The sequence below is a fragment of the Anolis carolinensis genome, chromosome 5 (assembly GCF_035594765.1).
Source record: "Anolis carolinensis isolate JA03-04 chromosome 5, rAnoCar3.1.pri, whole genome shotgun sequence".
NCBI lineage: Eukaryota > Metazoa > Chordata > Lepidosauria > Squamata > Dactyloidae > Anolis > Anolis carolinensis.
The window spans coordinates 157,042,909-157,067,284 of NC_085845.1; the positions used below are offsets into that span (position 1 = coordinate 157,042,909).

Consider the following 24,376-nt stretch of genomic DNA (forward strand, 5'->3'; position numbering starts at 1 on the left):
GCGGCGCCTGCCATACGGACAGGGTGCCCGCCGCGGGAAGCGGGGCTGGCCACGCCTCCCGCGGCGGGCACCTTGTCCCAGCCAAGCTGCAGCGGGCGTGCGCTGCGGGAGGCGTGGCCGGCCACGCCTCCCGCAGCGCACGCCCGCTGCAGCTTGGCTGGGGCAGGGTGCCCGCCGAGGGAGGCGTGGCCAGCCCCGCTTCCCGCTGTGGGGGGCGGGGCCAGGGCGCCCGCACGCAGTGTAGGAGGCAGGGCCAGGTCTGGCCCCGCCTCCCGCGCTGCCCCACGCCATGGGGGTGGGGTCAGGGCACCTGCGCGTGGTGTGGGAGGCGGGGCCAGATCTGACCACGCCTCCCGCGACGCGGTGGGGGGGCGCAAAATTTTTTTTGCGTATCCCTGAAGATTCCCTTGGGCCGGTCCTGAGGGAGAGAATCGGGTCACCCGGGCGACTGGCTTCCCATCGCAGAGAAAGTGGGAGGGAGAAGGAGGCAGAGTGGGCGGGACACGCAGCCCTCAGCCCCTTCCACAGAGCGGGCTTTGCGTGCCCTTGGTTGTCATTCGTGGGGGAACACCCTCCCCAGCCCTGAAGGAGGCTGCGCGCCCGCCCGCCTCTCTCTCTCTCCCTCTATATGCGTCTATCTCTCTCTGTGTGTGCGTATCTAGCTCGGGAGGAGGGAGAGGTAATAACGTAGCAACAGTGAGGGCGGGGGGAGAAGGGGAAGAGGGGCGATGCTGGCTCAGACAGCCCCACCTGTGAAGCCGGCGCCCTGATTGGCTCTGGCGGAGGCAATCCCCGCCTCGTAGCCAATCGGCTGCCTCTGTCCTCCGTGAAGGGATTCCTAGCAGAAGCTGCAGAGCGGTGATGCTCTGAGCTGTGCGCCCCTCCCTCCCCTACTCCCTCCCTCCCTCCGTGAAGCCCAGGCTCGCTTTCTCCCTGTCTCTCTCTCTGGAGCCTTCCCTCCTCCTCCTCCTCCTCCAGTGCTTAGCCAGCCAGTAGCGGCTGAAACTTAACCCCCGACACAAAGCCAGCTCGGCGAAAGGGGGGAATAAGGGGAGGGGGGCTCGCTCGGCAGAAGAGCCGCTGAGGCGCGGGAGCGCGCGCTGGGGCGATGTGGGCGCTCGCCTGAGGGAGGGAGAGGAAAAAAAGAAGGTTCGCCTCGACACTTCTGCTTTCGCTGCGCCGCTCCGTTGTTTGGTCCCCAAGCCTCCCATCCCGGAAGTGGCAGAGAGTCGACCCGAGAAAGAGCCAGAGAGAGTGCTGAAGGGCAGCCTCGTCTTCTCCTCCCTCCTTCCTTCCTTCTCCTAGTTCTGCTTGGCAGGTAAGGCGGGGTTGGCTGGCTGGCTGGCTGGCTGGTTTCATGGCTACGGCTTGGAGGTCTGTGAGGAACGCGACTCAAGAGAGGGACCTTTGGAAAGGACGGTGAAAGGAGCACATGGTCCTTCTCCAGAGAAGTGGGGGGAGGGGGAGGGGAAGGTGGGAATGGCGTTGGGGTTCAAGGGAAAGAGAAGGGAGCCCGGGTTGGGCTGCTGTCTAGCAATCTCCACCCACTCGAGGAAGGGGAAAAAAGAGCTTCCCACCCACCTGGGTGTTTCTCTCCTAGGAGAAGTGGGCTGGAGGGTAACATGGGGTGAAATAGAAAGAGGTGGAGAGACAGGGGTGGGTTCTGCATCCTTCTCAGATCCTCCAAAGCACTCAAAGTGCTTACCCCACAGTAAACAAACCCCTCAGCTCTCCTTCAAGGAGGACAGCCAGCTTTGGATAGGACCAGCCTGGTTTGTTTTTGTTCTCTTTTTTTGCCTTCAAAGAAACACTCAAAGTGCTTATCCCACAGTAAACAAACCCCTCAGCTCTCCTTCAAGGAGGACACCCAGCTTTGGAAAGGACCAGCCTGGTTTGTTTTTGTTCTCTTTTTTTGCCCTCAAAGAAACACTCAAAGTGCTTATCCCACAGTAAACAAACCCCTCAGCTCTCCTTCAAGGAGGACACCCAGCTTTGGAAAGGACCAGCCTGGTTTGTTTTTGTTTTTTTGTTTTTTGCCCTCAAAGAAACAACAAAGGTGTAAAGAGGGAAAATGAGGGCACTGAACAAAAGTTAATTGCAGTCTCAGCCCTCCCAAGGTCCCACTTCTTCTTAGGATGATGAATTGGTTGATGGAGACAAGAGTTTCAGCACCAACAATTTCCATCACAAGGTACCCTAGCTCCCCAAGTGTTTAGGATTCACTCGGATTCATTGCTGGCTAGGGTAAGGTTAGATGCAAATAGAGATGTTATTCTCCAGCAATATTCCCCAAAGTAAATACAAGGTTTTGGTTATGATACAGGAGATGGAAAGGATGCTTTTGAGTTTTCAAAACGATAGAAATGATGATCTTTGGAGTTTTCAAAAATGACATCAATGATGGACCTGCTCACCTTTAGAAGAGCTGGAAGATCTGTATTCCCCCCCCCCCCCCCGCCTCACACCCCTATTGTCATTATTAATAGCACCTCCGTTTATAGTTGTTTTGTAATTCTCCCCGTACTTTCTCTTTCATAGATAATGTGGGAAAGATTGTCAATAATCTGTGTAAGCCATATGGTATTATCGTACTCGCAATGGGGTTAAAAATGGAATGTATGCAAGGCTTAGGAAAAGTTAAAGAAGCAGGTGTCACAAAGTTATCAAAGGCATTTTGAAGGATATCCCCCCCTTGTTTCCTTGGAAAGATATTGGGCCACTTACTGGAGCAATGCATGTTCTTTACACACTCTCATCAGAATGAGTTTTTATGGCAGTTTCAACAATCCGTAATTCAGTCAACACTGATGCGAGATGCCTTTTACTGTCTCTCAGTCCCAGCTGAGAGATGTTGGTCAATGGAAGTGTTAGAAAGAAGTCTCCTGGATAATTATTAGTGGAAAGTGTTCCAAGTGAAGTTCTAAATGAGTAGGAAGGCATAATTGGCCACAATCGGTTGACTGATATAAGCCTCCCATTGGCATAGGAGAATGCCAAGTTTTGTTTTTCAATGTCCTGTTGTGACTAAAGATGTATCTATGTGATTAGCTGGGACTAGTTTCATACATTTTCTCACTAAATGCCATATTTTAATAGCATTTTCACTGCCCCACCCTCCATATATTCTTCTGTTCTTAGTCCGTACAATAATTTTGGATACTAAGGTTCTGCAACTCAAGGCATGACCCTTATTCATGCAATAATGTTTTGTGCTTTGAGCAGCTCTTCTGCTTTTATACCCGTGTGTCTTCATGTGTCTTCATGAGTATTGTTAATGGGGAGTTATTTTTAATTCTAAAGCGGATGCAAAAAGAGATTATAAGTACAGGCATTTGGACCAGTTAAAAAAAAGCCTCATAGGGTTAATCTTAAAACCGATGTTTTAAACTCATATTATCTGAAACTTTTTATTTTAAAGGATATATTCTGCCATGATCAATATGTAATGAATTATTTTCCCCTGAGTATATCAGTGTTTTGCATGCACTCATGTCAAGACAGGCAGAGAAAGCAAGACACTCAACAGCCGTTAAGAGGATTTCAGAAATACTTTATCTCCTATAAACTTGACCTATGGCAGACGGGTATTTTGATGCAGCAAGCACAATGAAGCCTTGCACCTTAAATGCTTGCATGTTTATTGCCATAAGTCTTGAGAGTGCAGAAGATTTGGTTATTTAAACGTGACCTAGTTTTATGGTTAGGAGACATTCTCCCCCTCCCAACCAGGCTGTTGCCTTTTTTTAAAGTTGTTGTTTGTTGCAAATGTCTAGAAATAAATATATTGTATATACATGCAGAACTCTGATAACCTGTCTTGGACCATTTGAAATACATATGACCCCAAAACTGAAAAGTATAAAGAAAGCCTCTTGAAGTACTCCTCTGCACTGGATTATTTTCATCGGATTCAGTGAGTCCGCATCATTTCAAGCGGTCCATGAATCTTAATTGCTTGCAGTAAAAATCAGGACAACAAGCAATCCTGTAAAGAGAGGGAAAAACAGAGGGAAAATCAGATAATGGCATTCTGCAGGGAATTGTGAACTCCTTTGCACTTGCAGAAATAAAAATATCTACCCATTTCATAGTATCCTAATTTGCCTACACATTAAAAATACTTCAGAGTACCTTATGAATGATTGACACTACAAGATGCTACCTCAGTTTATAAGAATATCAAGCACAGAATTTGAAGTTTTATCTCACAAACTGTATCTCCCCCCCCCCCCCCCCTTTATAGAACCAATGGATAATATGTTTAGATCTTTTGGCAGTTGTTCACAAGGAGTACTAAAATAAAAAGAGTACATGAGGATGGAGCAATACTGAATACTGAATATTAGAAAATTTTGTTTCTTCATTTAAATAAGTACTGAAAGTCCAAATACAAGGCTGCTTTATTGACGAAACAGAAGAGGCTGATAACAGTTACAAAGGTAGAAAGGGATTCTACTACAGATGTGAGAGACCAATATCCATATTTTTCTAATTCCAATAAAAAGACCATGAGCATACAATAAAGGTTAATGGTGAATCTGTGCATTTACAGATTGTAAACGCCTCTTCAGAAAGTTGAAAGTGAATTTATGGTACTTCAGAGGGAAATTAAATCATTTGAACATGCTATTGTGGTTAATTTTTATTTATACAATAAAGTGACTTTCAAATATAGAAATACAATTACAACCAGTATTCTGACCCCAAGATATTAAAATATTAAAAAAAACTTGGAAAGGTCATCATTGGCATTCAGCATATTGCTGTTTGTAGTTCCTATGAAAGCTGACTTTTGGGTGTCCCTTATGTTTCATATATAAAAGCATTTTTACTAATCAGGACATCATATTTAGTATTATAGTGGCAGTATTTTGCCTAGGCCATTTCTCTTTCTAGATTTCAAAGCTATTGATTAAATGGCTCTAATACGGAATTTTACAATAAAAATATCAAACTGCTTTAGTATTTTGATCCTCCAGATTTGTTTGTTTTGAGCATTATAATGTATCCAAAAGAGCTTAATTAGAAGTATACCTATTGGAAGGGTTTTGGATAAAGCTTATGTTATTACATTCCTATGGCATTCACAAGGAACATTTAACACTAAAAATGCTTAAATTAATAAATGCAGGATTAAGCAAACAAATATTTGGAGGCTATTTTAAATGGACAAAAGTCAAACATTTTGTGGGAGATATAATTTTTTAATGTGGTGCACCAACCAACCAGAGAAGGTTTTAAAATAGTACAGATATTGCATGTTTTACAAAATTATAATACACACTCTCACAAATGTGGTACACATATTTAATAGGAATATATAGAAAGAAAATAGCACTTGTGTAAAATGTATAGTGATTTCTTTAAGAGGCAAAGCTAACAGATTTATGTAGCTCTACTATGCTATGTTCCGTGTAAAGAAAGGTAAATCATTTGTATCAACAATATGAAAAAGTTGCCCACTCAAAAACAAAACCCTGAAATTAGACATGAATAGAATATTGGCATATATGTCTAGTATGCATTAAATTAACATGTTTTTTACAGTTTGAAATGGCTATGTGTGTGTAGATTTTCACAGTAATTTGAACTGTAGTTCAGCATTACTTTTTAAATACCTTACCAGACACGTAGTTCACTTGACTTTTTGTCGAGATTACTGGAGAAAAATCATTTTGAGGAATGCAATCCAAGCCCTAAGACAATACCAGCTTTAAGTATTTTCAACTTGGTTTAAAATGGCTTTGGGATTTCAACATTTTCTTCTCTGTCATATTCTGTTTTTGTTTTCACCAGTTCCTTTAAGCTGCATCCACTGGGGATTTCTTCTTTTTTGCTTCTAGAGGGAGCTGTGCCTCTCAGTCCTTGAAGATGCTTTGCACATTCTTTCTGGAATTCACTTCTGTTTCAGCACAAATCTTCTTCATTAGTACAGGGAGAAAATATCAGAATAAAACATCAGCACACAAAATATATTTGCATTGACTGAATATCTGATAGGGGTTTGATATTTTGGAAGTACACTGCTATTACATTCAATACAAATTTTTTTAACGTAGATGAGGCAGTTACATTATTTACATATGAAATATATTTCCAATTACTGTAACAGTTTTTGCGTAACTGTAATGTAAAATGAGAATATACGCAATGTTATAAGCCTGGTCCATATATCTTTCAGAAATTTTAATATAATTTTTGTATTTTATTTCATTCATTTTTATATATTCCCCCTTTATTTACAGAGATAGCATTAGGTAACAATATGTGGAGACATACATTGTTCAACCAATTGAATTGAATAAAATTGTCAATAACAACAACAACATCCTATCTTGAGACAGCTAATTTTTTTCTACTACTGTATATGAAAGTGCAATCAAGAAAGCTATGTACTATGAATTATGTCCAATGATTTTTGTGGAGGTGCTAGTCAAGAATGTCTAATTTTATGTTTCAAAAATTCTCATTTCACACACAAAATTAATAGACTATTGCTCATTGATCAGAAAAAAATAAAGATAAAAATATTAAATGGCACCTAGGATCAGATCTAAACTTTTGTGGGGCATCCTTGATGTATACTAGTTGGAAAAAAAGCCAAACAAACACAATAGGCAAACTATTTCCATACACAGTAAGAATGTTTACACAAGCTATACTAAGAAAGGGATACCTAGTTACCTTGTTTGATTGCGTGACTGATGAATGTTATTGAATGATTATTTTGATGCAGTCTGGAGGACATCCACCCAGCTATTCTTATATGATTTGTAGTCTGCATTTCCAAACTTGAGAAATGCACATTGAAATTTTAGTGTGCCGTCAGTGAAATAACGTGGGTTCTTTTGCTTGTTTTATTAGGCTGGATGCTTTGTTGTTGTTACTGTATGTCTTTTTCTTATAGCTGATAGACAACTTCACTACCATATGGTATGCTGTTTATAGAAGGATCAATAAAATAATATATACAAAAAAGAGCAGGTCTGTTGAATAGCTGGAAAAGACTGGGCTATTAGGAGTGGGTTGTTTGCTTTATAGAAAGACTCTTGATGTCTCATAACCTCACACTGCTATTTTGAAAATTGCTATATACAAAAAGCTATGTATTTCATATTCTTTACTTTGGTTGCTGTATTCTGTTTGCTGATTCTTCTGAATTGGATTTATAGCACCACAGCATAAACATGCAGTTGTCTTATCTATTTTACGTTTTCATTAGTTTGCTTGTATTATTCTCCACCCACCCACACATTCTCATTGACTTATCAGTATCTAACTGCTACAGATGTAACTTTTGTAAATATCTGGGTCTAGAAAGCTGCTACCCATCTCTTCCTTAAACACAGGTTGAGCTCCCTTCACCAAAATGTTTGATACTGTTGTGTATTTCATTTTTTTATTTCAGGGGAGTGGGTGGTTGCATATCTGTAATGAGATCACTTGGAGATGGAACCCAAGTCTAAAGATGACATTTTTTATTTTTCATATACACCTTATGCACATCATCTTAATTTATACACAATATTTTAATAGTTTTGTGCATGAAATAAAGTTTGTGTACATTCAATTGTCTGAAAGTAAATGTGTCACTATCTTAATGTATATATTGGAGAGTTTGAGTCACATCCCTTAGATTTAAGGAGATGAAATTGAGTCTAATCCTCCCTGTGGCTGAGTGGAAGGTTTGTGTGACTTGTGGCACCCCCATCAATTTCATAAGGTTTTCTTAGGCAAGGATTGCCAGTTCCCTCCTCTGAAATATTGCCTTAGAATCTGGTATTCATTGGCGATTTTCCATCCAAGCACTAACCAGGGCTGACACTGTTTAGCCTCCAAGATCAGACAAGAATTTGTGCCTTTCAGGCATTTAGGCCCTTTGCATTCAATCAAGAAATAAAATAAGAAGAAGAGGATGATGAGGATGATTAGGAAAGTATCCACCCTTGCATAAAAAGGTATATCAACCTTTCACTTAATCATCCCATTTATTGGCTTTTTCTGTAACTCCTATGATACTGAGTGGTCTCTCTAACCTTCTGTAACAGTGTTTGCAGGTCAAGTTGCTAAATAGGATAGTGGGAAACCAAAAAAAATGGTACCTTGCTTTGTATAACCACTAGTGTGAAGTCATCTTGTTATGTACATTGAGGTTTCTGAAATAGTTACCATATGTTAATGGTTGAACTGTCCCAGTGGTGTTTAAACAACAATTATAACATTGTTATTCTACATATAAACAATCAATATCTATGGATTACATGTAACAATGTTTGTATATAATAGTGTATTGTTAGCAGAACTTATTGAATTCCTATTACTCTTCCTCACATTTCTCAAAAACCTCTCTGGAGCAGATTTGGGGTATGTGTGTTCGGGGGTAGTGAGCTATATGAGAAAAGAAGAGAAGTGAAAGTATATGTCATACATGAAGGCATCCACTCTACTGAATGTGAATTTAAGTTTACAATCTGAACTAAAATGTGCAAAATGTTCATTTTACTGCTTTTCAGAATCAATCAGAATAAATAAGAAAAATTGAAGAACAATCAATCAGAAAAAATAGTCAACCATAAAATAAGAATAAATAAGGAAGATTGCTGAATGTTTAAAATTCATGTAATTTTGCATTTAACCTGTTTTAAATCAACCTAGAGTTTTCACTCTATTATGATCTCTATATCAACTGACATACTACCTTTCTTTCCTTCTCCACACTTATTAGGCACTTCTGGGGTGGTCTGTCTTACTGTAAAAGAATTTTAGTATAGCAGCATGTGGCATAATTTAGTGTTTCCTAGCAGAATGGGAAATGTCATCCCCATGTTAACTGATGCTCTTGCATGCTTTGTCTACATTGGTATAACAATACCTATATGTTGAGGCCTAGAGCAGTGATGGGATATGTCTGTCTTTGAGAAGTGAGAGAAGGGGATTTGGCTAATGAGGAGTATACATGAGCTAAACAGTATACTTTTTTGCCTTTAATTGCCAGGACTGTGGTTCACTATTTTTCAATGTATCATAATGGGCTTTCGTCCCATTACACATAATTGGAGTGTTTTGATTCATCCTGAGGAATGGAAGTGAAGAGAGGTTCACTTGTGGGGGTTTGTGTAGATGTGAGCAAGGGGTTAAGGCATTGAGGGTAGACAGGGAGAGGAGGGTGAGGAAGAAATGTACTACACTAGAAGCTCAAGTTAGTTAGATGTTAGTTTAAAAAAAAATACCCTGAATTGTGTACCTTCCTCTATTCTACCAAATTAAAGAATCAGCTGGTGCTGTGAGAGCTGGTTTGACAGAGTGGTTGCTCCAAAAAGTGGTGCTGGACATATATAACTGATGTGGGTAATGAGAAACAGTTTAGGTAAGATGAGGGCTAGTTCTATTTTTTTTGCTTTTATGATTGAGGCCAGCTAAAACATCATATTAAAGGGAGGGGAGATAAAAGGAAGTTGAGAAGGAGTGGGGATTGGATGTGTGACTGCTTATACACTCTCCCTACACCCAAATCATCTGTGTGCAGTGCACATGGCAACCATGTTGTCTACTATGCTGTACTTCTGTGTATGTTAGAGATCAGGCTGGGAAGTTAGAGTGTAAGCAGGAGAATCCACGCAGAATGATGCTGATCAGAGGTGCGGGAGGGGGTCATTTTCCTCCACCATTCAATGAAAAATACTGTCTTTTCAGTCTTAAGAGTAACCAGCATGACGGCTGAATAGTTGGAACATGCTGATAATAATGTATATTTAGAAGGTAGCTTTGGAAGATAGGTGAAGAGAGAGAGGCTCAGGTAGATTATAGCAGGGAATGGGATGATACCATTTTGAACTTTTGTTGTTGCAATCCTAGTATAACTTGATCCATGAATAATAGTAAACTAAAAGTACCATGCCTTGATATTTGTTGAACTTTTAATTTATCTAGTAGAAAGAGCAAATAGACAAGTGGGAAAATGTTCAAAGGCCTCAGTAGAGGTCAAATAATCATTGTGATATTCTGTGCATTACATCAGGCTTTCTACAGTCTCATTTTGTATTTTGATACATTTTTATAATGGTTTACAAAATGGAATGCTATTTTCTATGCTAACATACATTAAAAAGTCACTTCTTTGATAGCTTCCTGATTAAGTACTAAAAGAAAAGTGTTCTATGAAAACCACTTAAATGACAAGAAAAGCTTTAAGACAGTGAATCTGTTTGGTTTAATAGCTATTTTCCAGGTTTCTGTCTGGTTTTTTAAAACTTATTGTACAATTTCTCAGGAAAAGTTGATTTTGCATATTTAAACGAGCTGAAAATAACTGTGAACCATCTGTACCTTCTGCACAGCAACATATATTAAGCATTGCTGTTAAATATTGACAAACATATTGTTGAGATTGGAACAGTACCTTGATATTCTTTTTTTAACATTCTGTAGTGTCCATTAGGGATTGGAGCCAAACGTAATTTTAACAGGTTTGAAGTGTAATACTTCAGACAGGATCCACCAGAATATTTCTACTGATGAAAGTAGAGGGGTGATTCTGAACTGCACTTTGTGTTTACTTGCAAGCAAACATGTGTAGAATTATTCTGGTTTGAGGAACTATTTAAAAAATTTTCATAGCCCTGCTTTTTAAAGATAAAGTGTGAAGATTTGCTCATTTGTACATTGCCCTGACAGCTAGGCTTTTGGCAGAAGGATCATGTTTTTTGAAACTTTCAGAGCCAGCAGAAATGAACTTCTCTTAGAAAGAAAAAGAATTCCGATTTCTCACAGTCTAGTATGCAGTGATAGGAGTATGGCCATTGTAGGAGTAATATTTAGGCTCTATTTACTATACTTAATATTGGTTTTTTTCTTTAAAATATTTATCCACTTCATACAAAACAAAGTCCTGTAGGCACCTTATAATATATTTAAAACACAACAAAGCACACAGGATGGGCTGCTGGTGTTTCTTCAAGTCTCTAGTGGAAACAGACTGGCAGACATAGTGATACTGGTGAGAACCAAGTGTGGGCAGGACATGTGTACAATTATTATCTAGCCCTCATACAACCCAGATGGGACTTTTCAGAATCTCTTTGCCATCACATACTTTAAAGCAAATAACCTTATTATTATTATTATTATTATTATTATTATTATTATTATTATTATTACTATTACTACAGTAGAGTCTCACTTATCCAACACTCACTTATCCAACGTTCTGGATTATCCAACGCATTTTTGTAGTCAATGTTTTCAATATATCGTGATATTTTGGTGATAAATGCGTAAATACAGTAATTACTACATAGCATTAATGTGTAATGAACTACTTTTTCTGTCAAATTTGTTATATAACATGATGTTGTGGTGCTTAATTTGTAAAATCATAACCTATTTTGATGTTTAATAGGCTTTTTCTTAATCTCTCCTTATTATCCAACATATTCGCTTATCCAACGTTCTGCCGGCCCGTTTATGTTGGATAAGTGAGACTCTACTGTATTACTATTACTATTGTTATGTTTACTTATACCCTGCTTTTCTCACCACAAGGAGACTCAAAGCGGCTTAGTTCATATATGGACCACTCTTAGGCTTAATTCTTAATTTGTTAAAATTTTTAGGTTTAATCCTCATCATTTCTAGATTCAACAAGATGTAATGTAAAAGTGTCTTCTTCTGGGAGTTTGGGAAGCCAGTTAAAGTAGTTAGTAGGCTAATTGACAAATAATTTGACCTACGTATATAGTACAGCTTCTTTTGTTACCTGTGTTGTTCACATAAGCAGTGGCTTAAATTCTCATAGTTGTGATTTCTCTGCGTATATGATAATCAACATGCTATCTTCACAAACTGAACTTCTTACTTCAGTGCTTTGCTCATGTAACCCATGGATTGATTCTTCTGATTAATCTCTTACTATGAAAAAACTTTTGGTTTCCACTGTTCCTTACCAAGAAGATATTGTTTTAACATTTGTAGATACATCTATTGATATGACATTATTCACATGAGAAGATCATTTGTATGAGCACATAATTGCATTTACTCATAGGCTTTGATAATGGGCAGAGTATCTGTGTGCCTGTATACAGGCACAGTTGGACATGGGGGTTACATATTGAAGTCATAACATTTAATCTTCTTTAGAAATATAGTCCCCAAAATGAGCCTTCTAGCAAGTGCACTTAAATATATCTGACCTTTGAATGTTGCTTTTGATTTCGGAATACCTTTAGTTGAGTTACACTGAATAGTGCAGAAAGGAACACAAAACATGCATTTCCGTCCATTATTTAACTGACTTTTTTTTTATCTTTCTTTACATTCTTTCTCTTCTTGTGTTTTAAAGGTTGAGTTGGGATTAAAGTGTTTGAGAAATTTAGCTTGTCTGACATACATATATTCCCTGGAAATCTACTTTCAAAACCAGAAACATTTATTAATCATACAGGATCTCATTGGAATAGGTTTTAGGGTAATTTCATGCCTATATACTGGATCATTAAAATGGGGATTGGGCTTCCACTGATTAGAATTTATGCTATTCAGACTTCTAGTTTCCATTCATTTGTGCAAAAATAGCTGTTTCTTGAGGCAAGATACATGAAAAAAAAGAATGTATATCCCACAGGTTTTGAGGGACATTCTATTGGTTACTCAAACCAACAGGCTCATTGGTTTTGTGCTTGTCTCTCTCCTTGTTCTTTTTTTGTGTGTGTCCATCAAGAAATGATTTGAATGCACACATCATGATTTTGGAAGTCAACAGAAAGGATCAGCAATGGAAAGATTAAAAAGGGGAAAAAAACCCCAGGAGCTTAAATGAGGCACCAAGCAAAATTAAAGGGAGGAAATCCTTTTCTTTCTTGGGAAGTCTTTGAAAATCAAGTGCTTCCAAGACAAGAGTTTTTGTGCTGTTTAAACTATGATGTGAACTTTATTCTAATGTTATTAATCAGGAATGAAGCTCCTCCCACTGCAAGTTAGTGATGTAGATGGAGCTGAATCATAGGTTGCCATGTTTTGCAACAAATGTAGTCAGGCAAGAAAGAAAAATAGCTTAACCAGGACAAACACTTTAATGTATTGTCTGTGACCTAAACAATGCAGAACTAGACCTGAGTCCAAGGTAACAGGAAGAAAAAGACCCACATTAATAAGAAAATATTGGATATATATTTTTATGCAATAATTTTAAGGCTCTCAGCTTTAATCTCATCAACCATATAGAAAACTCTGTGATTCATTTTTTGTATTTTCTAAAAATAAATGGGTTAACTCCCATCAGTTATGATTTCTGTTCTGTGGGTTCAAATAGCAATTTGCTAGTCAGTGCCAATAATGTTTTGTTTGGTGTAGAAATTTGTAAACAAGTTGTCATTTAATATTAACCATACTGGCATGGATATAATATCAGTTCTGTTATGGGAAATATATATCTTATATTAATGAAATAAGGTTACTACCCTTTGAATTACCATTTGAATTACATTTTTGCTAGTCAATTTCTATTTTTTTATTCCTCACCAGTCTTCTAATATCATGGATTATACAAATATGCCAGAACACAGGTGATGGATAAAAATAAAAATGTAGCTACCCAGTATAAATCAAGTTTGTATGCTGCAAGTTCTTCATTTTTCCCTCTGAGTCTTTTTTCAAAAGGAAAATGTTCAGCCTATGAGTAATATGCCATATCTTTTTGGTAGAGAGATACTCACTAATTTGTCCACAGCTCATGATTAATCAGGACCAGTCCTACATTAATCACAGTAAGGGACTCACCTAAGACAGCAGGTGCTGAAGAATGGGGAACACGCATAGTTGAACTGCCTGAACTAACCTTTTGCCCTTAGGTACAGTGGATTATTTTGATCATAGCCCAGAGACAGATCAATAGTTTGGCCTCCAATCCAGATTAAGATGGACCAGATATATCAGAATGATCCAGTATTAAAGTTCAAGAAGTCATACTCTTGATATCAGATATAGCTGGCAGTCTTTCCACTAAGAGAGACCCTTCCATGGAAAACAGCTTAAGGACTTCATCACATTGAGGGGACAATTTGCCATGGATCAAGGTGAATCTGGCAGGGCCTGGTGTGGGGCATGGGGAACCTGTTGCCCCATGCCCTGCATCTCCCGCCTTGCCCCTCATCCCATGGGAGGGAAGCATCATCACCTGGCTGCCCTCTGTTGTTTCCTATGCAACATGGGAAACTTCCTGTGCTGCCAGCACTGTCTCTTCTAACACTTCAACTTCACTTGAAGTGTGGAGCCCCGCCGAAAGTAAATCAACATCGTGTGATGGAATTCAGCAGGCTCCATGCCTCAAATGAGGTCGAAGTGTTGTACGATTGCCTGTCCGATGAGGTTGTTAGTTGTAGCAAGGCAAGTAATAGGTGCTTTTATTCCAGTAAAAACAGATTATCCCAAGCCATCAGGAAGGTTCATTTTCTTTTCTTAGTGCTAACAATGGATGCCAGATATTTGATTCCTTCTGTAGAAAAATACAGTGGGCTGTCATATTTATAAAGCGGTAGCGAGCATGTTCTTTCATATATATATATATATGTATGTATGTATGTATGTATGTATAATTGTTACATAAAAATTGGTTCCACTGGAATCATATTAGAATCATTATATCCTTAGGTCACATTGTGCTGATCTTTCTTGCTTAGTATTCTGTAGTTCAGTGGTGCAAGAAGAAACCAGGGATATTCTCATTTCCTAAGCATACTGAAGGCCCTTGAACATACTGTTTTAGTGGTACTATAACCTCATTTAATTAGCAAACAAACAAAAAACACACAACCTTCTTCCCCTGGATCAATCCTCAAAGCTTTTTTTTCTAGTACAAGACAAAGAAGTGATTGTTCTTGCTCAGATTTCTGGTTTCAATAATGAAATGGAATTTACCTGATTAGGTCTGAATTTAGGGACAGCACAGTGCTCCTTTAATTTGGACAGTAAGCTTTTGAATTATGAAATATAATTTAATTGGTATGCCAAAACCTGGAAGATGGGAATGAGACGCATGACTGAAATGTAGCAATTGATATAGCCTTTCCAAACAGAAAGGAAGGAGTGGTATGTAAAGGATGAGTGTAAGGAAATTCCATGACAAAGTTTTTGTAACCTTGGTTGGAAATGACAATTTCCTCCTGGGATTCATTAAAGAAGCAAAAGAGAAATCCAGGTATAATTGGATATGTATTCTGGACTTTAAGAAAACCATTTTCAATAACTTTAAGAAAATATTGGGTGAGATTCTGTAATCACAAATGCTGGCTGGATGCCTAAACAAGACAGACTAGATTTTGAATTAGATTGGAATTGCAGGACGTTTTGCCCTCCAAGCATTTGGGACTAAAACTTCCATGATTCCTTGCCATTGGCTATGCTGGCTGGGTCTAAATAGAGTGAGAGCCAAAATTTCTGCATTTGTGTTTTAAGTAAAACTAAACACATCAGACAGAGTTGTTTTTATTCTACTTCTGCTTTTCTATCGTGTTTTCTAATCTTACCCCTCCTTGAAATTAGTCCAGAGCAGTTAACATAAATTTGTCACATTTTCCCATAACAGCCAAGTGAAGATTAATCTGAGAATCAACAGTACTAAAACTCACACAAGTTGACTTCAAGGGGAGAGTGTGAAATTCAGTCCATAAATACTATCATTGGCTCTCATGGTGGCAGTGAGAATATCAGGTTAACATATTGTGATCCATTGACTTATTTATCCTATTAGCTGTTGATATCTTTTAAAGGTTTCTATGATAGAAGGCTCTACCTAGTTAAAAATACACCACATTATTCAGAGCTGAGAGTTCATATACAATTTTTTTCCTTATTATAAAGAAAATGATGGGCTTCTTTGAAAAATCCCTGTAGAGCTGTCAAAAGTGAGCAAACTAGATCCTTGAATTGGGTTTTTGAACAGTAATTAAAACTTTTACTATGAACTCATTAGAAAGTAAGAAAATTGGAGCTACTGCAGCTTAAAATTGGAGCTAATCCAAATGGTTTTAAATTTTTAATGTTTTATTATAGCTTAATGTATGTTTTAGGACATGTGATAGCAACTATTAATATTTGGTTTAAATGTTTTAACTTTCATTATGCATGTTTTTATCCACTGTAAGTCGCCTTGGGCCCTTAAGAGGGTAAAGGTGGGGTATACATTTCTTGAATAAATAAAATAAAATATAGGTATTTCCCTTCTTCTTCCATGTCTAATATTTTCGGTAAATGGCTATAGACTTAAATGTCCCAGGAGGCCTTTAAACAACATGAAATATGTGTGATGGATAAAAAAACACCTACTGCCAAATATGGGTGAATAGATGTCTGATTTTCAGTTGGCATAAAATGTGGATGGAAAAGCCATGAAAATACTAATTTACAATACTATATTGTTCATGTCTGCTTGGGAGCCAAGCTTACTGCTTTCAGTGAGTCTTAGTCCTACATCAGTGGGTATTGGCTTGAAGCCATAATTAGATAAATAATTCTTCTGCAGGTTCAATGCTGTCAGAGAGCCATAGTTCTCAAGCTTGAAAACCTGTGGGTCATGTACCACTTTTCTTCTGTCTTTGCTACCAAAATTACTAGTTTGAGGACATATATTCAGAGTTCAAACTAAAATAAATGTACAGTTTGCTCCAGAGATAATCTGGGAAATCCAGTCCGTTTTATGGATGGAACTGAAACACTAATAAGCAGTCATGCTTTTGGTAATACATGACCCCATCATACTCGTGACATCTCAGTTCTTTAAATGGCAACATACTGTGATGTTAAAGCCTGAGGGTGTGAAAGTACATTTAAATGTAGCACTGAGAGGAAATGCAGGGTAGTGGGAAAGTTGTAAATATAAAGCAGGAAATTTGGTGGCTCAGAGAACAGGTAGAAAATATATTTGGAGCTTATGATATCTATCTTCTTCAACTGAATTCTGGTATTTGTTTCACTGGAATGTATATTTTTGCATCCAGCATAAAACAAAGTGTTAAATTAATATAACTTGTGAAAAACCATTACAGCAAAATGATCATCCTTGTTGATAACATCTGCTTCTAAAAAATCTCACTCATTTCCAGTCTCTTCCATACTAATGTGTTATGCCTTAGTAGTTAGCTAAATCTTTTATGAACCAGAAATCATCTATATATAAATGAAGACGCTTAAAATCCATCAGGCTGTGGTAGTAATTCTCATTATTTCAGCTTCTTTTACTGTTTCGGTAATTCATCCTTCCTAGGTATTTGAGATGTGAGCATCTGACAGACCTGTTGGATTTTAATTATTGTACAGAAAATACAGAAGGTGGTTTCAAAAATTACTTATGTTGCATAGCAGAATCCTACAAATAGAAGCCCTATTCAGACATTCAGGAAATATGGATATCAAGCTGTTGGGAATGGGTGGGGAAGCTTGTCTCCTGAACATGGATGTACTTCTATTCACATATCACACCTAACAAATTGTTGGTGTTAATCTAAAGGGGGGGTGCTTTGCACATCTGTACTTCTTTGTACTTCTCCCCCTTTCTCAATATACCTGGACATTTGCTTCTTAGTTTGAATGAATATGTCCCATTGTTTCTTCAGTCACTTATCCTGCTTCTTTCCCCACTTCTCTTCTACATTCAGTGGTCTGCCAGTTTATCAAGCTTACATATCTGATTATGTCCTTATTCTAAAGTAAAGGCTGCTCTTACTTATTTTGAAGGAAAATTACCTGCTAGATCTTTAAATCCTTCAATTTCTAATTGAAACTAAGGGCCCTTACACACAGGCCCATAACCCCCAATGGGTCAAAGGTTTATCTGAGACGATATTTTGAGATAAATGGGGGCCTTGGGCTGGCTCCATGTCCTTTGGTTGACCTGGGAAGGCATGCAGCCACCTCTCTCTCCAGGAAAGCCCAGGGTTTGGGGTGGGCATGGGACCTCAATCCTGGGAGGAACTGGGATAAAATATCCTCCCAGGATTGAGACCTGTGAAGAAGGCTCTAAGGTAATTGCTCTTTTAGCACCCCATTCTGAACAATACACACTTTAAAGGTATGTCTTTGGAGGCATGTTCCAATTCTTACCATAATTCTACGGTGTCTATTAATGGGTAAAGCATTTCCATCATCTATCTTGGTGTGATGGATTCCTTCCACTTCAGTACTGTCATGCTGACAGTAAAGTGATATCGGGGAATGGAACTCTCCAGATCTCTCACTCTCCCCTTCTCCCTTACTATTCCCAGGCTATCTGTTTCTTCATACATTTACATATACAGGCAGTCTCTGAGTTACAAACATCCAATTTACAAATAACTCATAGTTAAGAATGGGGGTGAGACAACAGGAAGTGAGAGAAATCTACTCCTTGGAAGGGAAATGCACCCCTGAAAGAGTTATGATGGGAAAAAGGTGTCTCCACTGAAGCTTTCTCACCAATCCTTGTTTCCACAACAAGCCAAATTTTTCAAAATCCAATTCTCTCAGGAACAGAAAGTGAGGTGAAATCTTCTGAACAGGGGCACTGACAGCAAAACATACACTACAGGGGTGTATCCAAAGCTTGTATATTCAATCTCTCTCTATATACAGTAGAGTTTCACTTATCCAAGCCTCGCTTATCCAAGCTTCTGGATTATCCAAGTCATTTTTGTTTTCAATATATCATGATATTTTGGTGCTAAATTCATAAAAACAGTAATTACAACATAACATTACTGTGTATTGGAACTAATTTTTCTGTCAATTTTTTTGTATGACATGATGTTTTAGTGCTTAATTTGTGAAATCATAACCTAATTTGTTGTTAAAAGGCTTTTCCTTAATCCCTCCTTATTATCCAAGATATTCGCTTATCCAAGCTTCTGCCGGCCCGTTTAGCTTGGATAAGTGAGAGTCTACTGTATATATCTATATAAAAGGATAAAAAAGGATTAAAAAATTCGGCCTAGGACAAAACAACAAAACTACACATCCCAGAAACACTAAACTTGGCAACACAACCCCTTATCCATGCCTCTACGTTCATACAACAAAAAGAAAAGAAAAATAAAGTCCTAATTAGAGGGAGAGGTATAATTGTTTTTATCCAATTGCTGCCAGTTAGAAGGCTAAGTTCTGTCCACTTGGTCTCCTAGCAACCTACTCAGCCCAGGGAACAGGCACAGTTAGGCCTCAGGCCTCTTCCACACTGCCTATAAGATACAGATTATGTGATTTTAACTGGATTATATGGCAGTGTAGACTCAAGGCCCTTCCACACAGCTATATTACCCATTTATAATCTTACATTATCTGCTTTGAACTGGATTATCTTGAGTCCACACTACCAGATAATTCACTTCAGTGTGCATTTTATACAGCTGTGTAGAAGGGGCCTCATATAATCCAGTTCTAAACAGATAATATAAGATTATAAATATACAGTAGAGTCTCACTTATCTAACATAAACAGGCCGGCAGAACGTTGGATAAGTGAATATGTTGGAAAATAAGAAGGGATTCAGGAAAAGCCAATTAAACATCAAATCAGGTAATGATTATACAAATTAAGCACCAAACATCATGTTATACAACAAATTTGTCAGAAAAAGTAGTTCAATGCTCAGTAATGCTATGTTGTAAGTACTGTATTTACAAATTTACCACCAAAATATCACAATGAATTTAAAACATTGACTACAAAAACATTGACTACTAAAAGGCAGACTGCGTTGGATAATCCAGAATACTGGATAAGTGAATGTTGGATAAGTGAGATTCTACTGTAATACGAAATAATTACTATGGTAATCCAGTCCAACCCAATTCTGCAATGGAGGACACAATCCAAGTACACCCAACAGATGGCCACCCAGCCTCTCAATAATAATAAGAATAAGAATAAGAATATCATACAATCATAAGGTTCGGAGACACCCCTAAGGATCATCCAGTTCAACTTCCTTCTACCATGCAGGACGACACAAACCAAGCACTCCTCACAGATGGCCATCCAAGATCTGCACAGTAATAATACAAATCGAATCATAGAATCAGTCAGTTAGGAGAGACCCCTAAGGGCCATCCAGTCCAACCCAATTCTGCCATTGGATGATACAATCCAAGCACTCCCAACAGATGGCCACCCAGCCTCTCAATACTAATACTAATAATAATACTAATACTAATAATAATAATAATAATAATAATAATATACAATCCTATGGTTAGCAGATACCCCTAAGGATCATCCAGTTCAACTTCCTTATATCATGCAGGAGAAAAACAATCCAACCACTCCTGACAGATGGCCATCCAATATCTGCACAATAATAATACACATCGAATCACAGCATTAGACAGTTAGGAGACACCCCTAAAGGCCATCCAGTCCAACCCAATTCTGACATGCAGGACACAATCCAAGCACTCCCGACAGATGGCTACCCAGCCTCTCAATACTAATACTAATAATAATAACATCATCATCATCATACAGTCCTAAGGTTTGGAGTGATCCCTAAGGATCATCCAGATCAACTTCCTTCTTCCATGCAGGAGGACACAATCCAAGCACTCCTGACAGATGGCCATCCAGCCTCTACATAATAATGATGATGAAGAAGATGATGATGATAATAATAATAATATTATAATAATCATCCGAAAATACATCACACAGTCCTAGACACTTGGGAAGTGTTCGACTTGTGATTTTGTGATACGAAATCCAGCATATCTATCTTGTTTGCTGTGTCATAACATGATTACACTACTGAAGAGTGCCATTATATCAAAAGTGCTTAACCTGATAATTGTACGCTTTTCATGATTATACAATCATAGTGGTTTCATGCATTAAAGTGCAAAGACTGCCCATGCTCTTGCCTACAGACCATGAGAGCGATGTTAGGTGATCTTGGGCCAGTTATACTCTCTCAGCCTTAAATAGAGACAAAGGAAAACATCCTCTGAGCAAATCTTGTCAAGAAAACCCCATGATAGGGTTGCCTTAGGCCCCTTCTGCACTGCCATATACTCCATATTATCAAAGCAGATCATCCAGAGTACCTACTTTGAAGTGGATTATATTAGTCTACACTGCCATATAATCCAGTACAAAGCAAATAACCTGGATTTTATATAGTAGAAGGGGCTTTAGAATCACCATAGGTCAGAATGGACTTGAAGGCACACAATAACAAGAAAGTCCATATTCAATTTTGCTATTCCCTTGGAAAGTCAGATGTACTTACCTTTTTGCTCCTTAGTATAGGTCATAGAGCTCAGATACTGTCGTCCTGCTATATATAGCTCTCCTGAAGGTAGTATTTTCTTCTGTAAAATTCCCTGTTTTATGGTCTTTGGGATGTAAATAAAGCTTTTAAACAACGTTTGGGGCAAACTGCATGCATTACCACAGATGAGGGCCATTACACTCTTAACGGGGATCTGTTGCACCTTTGCTGCAGTTTATTATTTATACATTACTATTGTTTGCTTAAATTTTGTTTCACAGGGTTACAATCATAATTCTTTTATTTTGAATCTTCTGATTCATGCAAACGACACTTGAATAGCTAACTAAAATTGTTATTTGCCTATCCCCCAAAGTTGCTATACACATACTAGGGAGGTATTTAATAGAAATGATAATAATCTGTTTTATTGCATCTAAATATATTTTTCTGAGTTTACTAGAAGTTATTTTTACTGAGGTATCAAATTCTGGAATTTGATCTGGTTGAAATAGATCATTGTGAACACTGCAATGTTTACATTATTAAAATATACCTTTCTTTCTCCATCTGTGTCACGACCCCGGCTACAGAGCACCAATAACCATACGCAGAGGCCAGATTCTAACTAATATCTTTATTAAGGAAATATATAAGGTTAATAAAAACAAATGTAAAAGTTAGTTCAGAAGCGGACCTTTCAGGAAAGGTCAAAATTAGTCCCAAAAAGCAATGTCCAATAAGAAATATTATGGTCCAAAGTTGTAATCCAATAACCGAAACACTCACTTTGCCAGGCAAAGTGAGGGGAGATGACAAGGTCCTTTAGTCCATAAACTTGAGCAAGGCTAGGAAATAACTTGATACTTGAAACAAGGCTTAAAACGTGGAACAAGGTAACTAGGAACAAGAACAAGGTCCGTGGAATAACTTGATAAAATCCGTGGAACAAGGCAAGGATTGGTCCTGGGAAACAAGGCAAAGTCCGTAGATAAACAAAGGCTGGGAAGCAAGGCGAAGGCTGGATAGCAAGGCAAGGCTTGAGCAGGAGCGAGGCTTGAATCGGAGCGCGCTGTCCAGACACAACTCGCTCCGTAGGCTGACGAATTGACTCCGCGAAGTTACTACGCGGGTAAAACACCTATATAGAGTCTAACTTTCCCACCGAAGCAGTTCTCTGGGAATCAGAAACGAAAGCTAAACTCTGAGACCAGATGTTAAACTCCTTAAAGATTCTCACGAGAAGCAGTCTTAATTGGCTACATTCTTAGCTGCAATCCTCGCACTCCTGCGTGAAGCTGATTCCAAACTTCTCTGTTGTTTACAAAACTCCCGGCGCAAGAACACGGGAGAAGTAGACTCTGGGCTTGTTTGACATACTTCTGGGAGACAACTTTCTTGCAGGTGCAAGGTTCCCAGATCTGCCTGGGAAAGATCTGGCTGAGAGGAATCCAGTTCAGACTGGGAAGGTAAAAAACCCAAGTTTTCATCTTCATCAGGAATTACAATGTCCTGAGCAGGACTACAAGGCCCATGGGTCATCACACTATCCCCCTCCTCAAGGCCCCTCCCAAACTGGGGCCCTCTCCCCGAGGCGCGAGGTCGCGGCTTGGCGGGATAGGTCTGATGAAAGCGACGGGTTAGCTCAGGAGCATGGACTGTGGAGGCGTCTTCCCAAGAGCGTTCCTCAGGGCCAAAACCCACCCAGTCAATGAGATATTGTAGGCGGCGGCGGTGAAAGCGAGAATCCAAAATGTCCTCAACCTCGAACTCCTCCTCCCCATTCATCAAAACAGGAGGGGGGGCCGGTTGGTCTGTATCAGGACGCACACCATCCGCCGGAAGGAGCAGGGAACGGTGAAACACTGGGTGAATGCGCATTGAACGCGGAAGTTGGAGTTTGAAAGTCACGGGGTTTAATTGCGCCACCACTGGATAGGGGCCAATGAAACGGGCATCTAACTTCCGGCAAGGGCGGTGGGAGGGCAGAAAGCGAGTGGACAGAAAAACCCGATCTCCTACCTTGATTTCGGGGCCCGGCTGGCGGTGTTTGTCAGCGTGGTGTTTATAGTCCTCCTTGGCTTGGTCCAGTTGCTGGAGCAAAAGTTGTTGCACCGCTGTGAGTTCCTGCAGCCAATCCTCTGCTGCGGGAACTTCTGAAGTTTCAATGACAGGGGGAAAGAAACGTGGATGGAAGCCGTAGTTTGCAAAGAACGGCGTTTCTTTTGTAGAAGCTTGAACTCCATTGTTGTAGGCAAACTCAGACAGTGGTAACAGAGAAGCCCAATTGTCCTGTTGGTAGTTTACATAACAGCGAAGATACTGCTCCAAAGTGGCATTGGTGCGCTCCGTTTGCCCATCTGTTTGGGGATGATGAGCTGAAGATAAGCGAGAGTCTATGCCCAATAGTTTTTGTAGCGCCTTCCAAAAACGAGAGGTGAATTGAGATCCACGGTCTGTGACTAAACTCTTGGGCAATCCATGTAGTCTGAAAACATGTTGAAGGAATAGATCCGCAGTCTCTTTGGCCGTGGGGAGGCCTTCGCAGGGAATGAAATGGGCTAACTTGGTGAAAAGGTCCACCACCACTAAGATCGTGGTGAATCCACAGGAAGGTGGTAGGTCAGTGATGAAATCCGCAGAAATTATTTCCCATGGGCGAGATGGGGTAGGAAGGGGGTGTAAAAGCCCTGAGGGCTTCTCCCTTCTTATCTTGGAGCGCTGGCATACTGGGCAGGTGTTGACATATTTTTCCACATCCTTGCGGATCTTGGGCCACCAAAAATCCCTTAGGATCAGATGCATGGTTTTAAATAGTCCGAAGTGTCCTGCTGGTTTGCAATCATGACACAGACGAAGCGCTTTTTCCCTGCCCGGTCCGGGTGGGATATAAACATGATTTCTATAGCAAAGCAGCCCATCCTTAAGCGAAAAGGGAAAATGCAGACCTTGGCGAAGTTGGTCCTGCGCCCAGGCATCTGCTTGCTGACTAGCCCTGATTTCTTGAGCACAGAGGGGTCCTGGAGTAGAGGAAGTTGAACCAATGGGAATGGATTTGGTGTTCCCCACTGTGAGCGTGGCAAAGTTCCCGGGTTGTAATAGTTGGGATTCAAAGGTCTCCTTGCGTCCTGCAGCGTATTCCGGTTTAC

General features: G+C 39.4%; 1 protein-coding gene across 5 annotated transcripts in view; it reads left to right on the forward strand.

The window, feature by feature from the left end:
- Positions 1-896: 896 nt before the first annotated feature.
- Positions 897-24,376, forward strand: part of syt1 (synaptotagmin 1) — a 414,399-nt gene continuing 390,919 nt past the window's right edge. For 3 of the 5 annotated variants that reach the window (XM_062982654.1, XM_062982653.1, XM_003221127.4), the window contains exon 1: positions 898-1,318. The gene's annotated coding sequence lies outside the window, so the exon portion shown is untranslated. Of the gene's footprint in view, positions 1,319-24,376 lie in introns of all 5 variants that reach the window. The other 2 variants (XM_008110941.3, XM_062982655.1) reach the window with 1 other exon arrangement.